Raw genomic sequence first — 5,136 nt, 5'->3', positions numbered from 1 at the left:
CAAAGGAAGCGTTCACAAATCAACAATATAATGTTTACATTATTCATATGAATTGCATAAATTTTATTCATCCTTAGGACTATAAGCCAAAGTCAGAGCTAAGAAATTGAACACAGAACTTTGATATAAGCCAATGGCACTACCACTTGACTAAACTAAGATCGTCGAAATGAATGAATTAGTAACATAATCGAAATTCTCCCAAGAAGCTTAGAACAATAACATAGCCTCTAGTCCCCAACAGGTTGGAATTACCATAGATGCTTCAATAATACTGATTTTGGTGCTACATTCAGTTGCTATCTGTCAGGAAAAGAGTAGCTTTCATTGCACCATAGATTACAACACAATCAAAATCTTCGTAACCTCTGATAGTTGTCCAGAGATAAACTAATAAGGTTCAGTTTCTTACTTGAAACATAGAATTTATTGATAATCCAACTGGTACAAAAAAGAAGCACAATAAACAGAAAATCCCTAAGTCTCACATGACTTACAAAGATGAATCATCATCCTTATTCCATTAACTCATGTTCAAGTCTCTTCATCTCTCAGCACCGAAGAGAGGTGACACCACTGAGGAGAATAACATGTTGCCCCCCCCCCCACTCGTCACTCTCTCTTTGTATCTCCTTGTGGTCAGGTTAACCACCATGTAATCCTTCTCTAACTCCTCTTAATACAAAGAAGCATCGCTGCTGCATTCATAAAAAAAAAGCTTTGTCATTTCTCACTGAGCACTACAATTTGGCTTCATTTCAAATTTTGAATCACTCATTGGTCAAGGATTATCCTTGGAGTCTTGGCTTCAGTCCTCTTAAATGCACCCTCCATCTCACATTGTATCTCCTTGGTGATAACTTCACCTTCTTTGTCCTCCAATCTCAAATATACCTCTTTCAAACTTGAAAGGTTTTCTGCGCCAAAGAGGCCCTCCAGCATGTTGAATCGCAGCTCTAGCCTTTCCAGTTTTGGCATGGCATTTTCTGAAAAGCTCAGTAATGGCAACATGGGAGCAAAGAACCGGAGAAGCTTAAGCTTCTGAAAACCACCATCTGGAACCATGATCTCCCCATCGGACTCCAATTTGTTTCGTGCAAGAATGTTTACTATTTCCGGATCCTGCTTTTCTGCACTAAATGGGAATGAAAACGTGAGAGAAAACAATGCCTTCATCTTGCTAATCTGATGCAAGTTATCTTTCCGGAGAGCTGTCACCGAAAGTGTTAACTTGTTGAGCGCACCGAGGTTTTCAATCCAACTGGGGAGCTTAACCATCTTGCCAGATAACTCCAGGGCAACAAGGAATTTTGGTGGTGTAGATAGAGCCTCCAATTGTTCAAGAAAGTCTGTTGACTGATCGACAATTATGAGAGTCCGCAGGGAGTAGCCACCAAGGTACTCAATAGAGGATATCAACTGTTTGAAACTTCCATCACTCCCCGTGGTCTTCAGCTTGTAGATGGCAAGCTTCCTTAGCTCGGTCAAATGATGAAGGTCTGCTGATCCTCCAACTTCAACACCTGACAATATGCGTAGAGCCTTCATTTTCTTCTTCTTATTCAACTCTTCAGGAAGCTTCAGTGCTGTGTGTGTTTTTTTATTCCCACCAAGTATGTTAACAAGATGTCCAAGTTGGCACACAGTTTTGGGCATCCTTACAATATCTGTCTCCCTTATGTCCAGAGTCTCTAGATTCACAAGATTTCCAACTTCTTTTGGAAGACATTGGATCTCAGTTCCTCGAAGGCTGAGGTACTTTAGAAGAAGCATTTCGCATATCTCCTTCATATGGTGATGTTTGAAACCCTTGCATTCTTGAAGATCCAGGACTTGTACAATTCCGAACTTGAATGAATGTGAAGGCAGCTGGTTGTTCAAGCACCCAAACATGGTTAGCGACCGGACATGAGATAAGTTCATCTTCTCAGTATCCTTCTCATGTTTGGAATCACTTCCTTGGAGGGATAAACGACGGACTTTGCTGCTAGGAGGTGGCATGAGCCAATTACCACCAACCACAGTGATGAAATTCTCTTCGCTTGCCTTTGCAACCACATGCTCAAGAACCATGTCATGAACTATAAATTTCTTCACCTTCCCGTTGCTGCTATGCTCAACCGGTCGGATGATCTTCCTCGTTATGAGATGATTGAAATATATCTCTGCAACATCCTCCACACTCAATCCCTGCTTCTCGCAGACGAACCCTTCGGCTATCCATCGCCTTGTTAGTCGTTTCTTGCTGATTCTGTGGCCCTTCAGAAATATGCTCAAATACAGGGAGCAAGTCCTTATTTCAGCAGGCATGTCATTGTAGCAATGGCTCACAATCCTACCCACTTGCTCTTGGGTAAGCTCTTTCTCAACATCTTCCTCTTGATCCTTCCTTGACTCTGGAAACAGAGATTTGCAAAGTTCCAACCATGCTTCCAGTGTTTTGCTTGGGTTGCAGGCCACATGACCGGCCATGATAACTATGGCCAACGGCAGCCCCCCACACATCTTCCGGACTTCATCCAGGAATGGTACATCTTTGCTACCTTGAGATACAAAAACAACTTTATTAGATAACTCTGCTAAGGTGTCAACACATTATGATAAAGAGATGCCATGCGCACAGAAGAAATTTTATGAATAAGATCACCTTCTTTCGTAGGTATTGTAGTTGTACGATCAGCTTGGACCAGTGTAGTAACATCCTTGCTTCCTTGGGATTCTGACAAGGCTTGCTCAAATAATATCTTTGATTGCGTATAATCAAGACCTTTAACATTACGAATGTCAATTTCTTCTGCTCTTCGTGTTGTTGCAACAGCATGAAACCGTGTTGTAACTATTATTCTACTGTTTTGACTTTCAGGAAGTTCATTTATAATATTCTCCAACATCGTCGCGGACCAAACGTCATCAATTAAGAGCAAGAAACTGCAAATAAAAGATATTAAATTGGTAGCGAGAAGTGAGTGAACAACAGTAACTTATTTTCTTATTTCAAATAAGTTTATTGCATAATTTCATTATGCAATGCCAATAGTCCTTGGAATTGTGGTTCTGAACTGTAAGTATGTGGAAGAATCAATGCGTGTATCCAGTAAATTTAACAAAGAACATCAGTAACTAAGTATACCCACTATCTCTTTATTTGCTTTCCCGCAGCGCGCCATTAAAAATCACAAAGACTAATATAATATTTTGCATATATTTGCAAAAAAAGGGAAATTAGGTCGAAGGATATGTTTAGACTCGCTTTTCAGTAAAGAAGTCGTGTAGGTTGTCGCAAAAATATATTTTGTTGACATTTACCATGCACTTTGAGGGCTTATATTGTAGTTGCATGTGCAAGTGCAACTACATGAATTTTACACCCTTCTTTCTACTAATACATTCACATTTAGTTACCTAATTGACTGAAACTACTCCATAATTCTAACACATATTGTGAACTACCTGATCTTCACTTGTGATGATTATCTCTAAGATTGACATTATTAATGTCTAGCAAGTGTTAACTCTTTGTTAAAAGTTTAAACTAATTTTTCAAAATAGTCAATGCTTAAAAAGGTAAAACATAACACAGTCCTAATTCCTTTTGTGGTACCCAAATCTAGATCATACTTCAACATTTCGAATCATTTCAAGTTACCTCTTGCCCTTGAAGTACTTCTCGAGGTCTTTTAGCTTCGTCCTGTCACGTGTTTTCTCTGAGGCGCCAGCGTTGCAGCACTTGGCCATGACAGTTGACGCGCCTTGCCTGAAGCGTGCGAGGAGCTTCTTCTTCGAACTGCCTTGCTGATCATGATTGTCGATCTGTGGATTTAGCTGACTCTTGATGCTGCTGAGGATGGCCTCCAGGTCGGAGCTCTGAGACACCATGACCATGGCACGATGGTCGAATTTCTCTCCATAATTCATGCACAAGGCGGTGGCTATGGCGGTCTTCCCCACTCCTCCAAACCCCACAATGCAAGTCACGCGCTTGTTGAGCTCTCCCATGTGCTTCTCTACTCCCACAGGGTCCTTCATAGTCACAAGCTGAAGACTTGCGTACTGGTTGTCGGCAGCTAAAAATCCAGCAGCGGTGTTGGGAGCATCCGCACTGGCAGAGTCTTCCACGGGGTTGTTGACGCCGTACCTCAGGCGCCGCTCTCCGATCTCCTGTGCACGCACCTTGAGCATGGAGATCCTGGTTGCAACGTCGCGGCGCGGCCCACCATGTGATGACCTCATGTATGCTGTTGAAGAGGACGTAGCAGCACATATCGGAGCGGAGGCCGTGGATACGGTCAGCCGAGTCGTCGATGCAGTCTTCAATGTCGTAGGTGATGTCCCGGATCTGCTTCATCCAGTCCTTCGTCCGGTGGCCATGTTTCTTGTCCACGGTGCCAAGGTCACGAAGGAAGGACTGGCATCGTTGCGAGCTCGTCGTTTGATTACTGGAGGTCGCCTCTCGACGCCCCTGATCAGGGTGTACTCCTTGGCGAGAAGGGCCACCCAACTTGGCCAGGAGAGACTTCATCGTCGCCTCGGAAGCGCCCACCACAAGCTCCATGGCCACCTTCTTCCTCTTAGGCTTCTACTTTGGCGAAGCAGATATCTGGGCAGATTTGGGCGAGAAATTACAAGGGGAGTGATTCAGTATTGGACTGGCACAAGTCTGTAGTATGTGTGAGTGAGAGGGAACGGAGAGCGTGCGCCTAAGTAGTGCTTCTTGGTCTACTTCTTGAACTTCCCACTAGTAGAGGTGACGGGACGAGGACGAAGAGACGGAAAAAAAAATAAAAATAACAGTTTGTCTGACCTTGTGCAGGGCCACTAGTTTTTTAATACAGCACAAGACGCGGACGCTGATACATACGTTGCACATGCACCTGTCGTCGTCAGTCACTTTGCCTTTTGGTCCTGCATCTGAATGCCATGCCCGCGAGCTGCTACATGATGATTGGCGATGCAATTACCGATTGCCTTTCTCGAACGCCGGAAAAAATGGACCGGCCATGTTGGTCGCCGGCCCCGCCGTATGAGAGCGGCACTGGCGACTGTTGCTGAGTTCACCCTGAACCTACCTAAACTTGGAGGAACATAAGTATTTTTGTTGTTGTTGCGGGGGAACAGAAGTAAACTGACTGCGTACAA

The 5,136-nt window shown here is 43.6% G+C and overlaps 1 pseudogene; it reads right to left on the bottom strand.

The window, feature by feature from the left end:
* Positions 1-386: 386 nt before the first annotated feature.
* LOC123040249 (disease resistance protein Pik-2-like) lies at positions 387-4,552 on the bottom strand (annotated as a pseudogene).
* Between the last annotated feature and the right edge of the window lie 584 nt (positions 4,553-5,136).

The sequence above is a fragment of the Triticum aestivum genome, chromosome 2B, assembly GCF_018294505.1.
Source record: "Triticum aestivum cultivar Chinese Spring chromosome 2B, IWGSC CS RefSeq v2.1, whole genome shotgun sequence".
NCBI classification, from domain to species: Eukaryota; Viridiplantae; Streptophyta; class Magnoliopsida; order Poales; family Poaceae; genus Triticum; species Triticum aestivum.
This window is presented reverse-complemented; position numbering and strand designations above follow the sequence as displayed.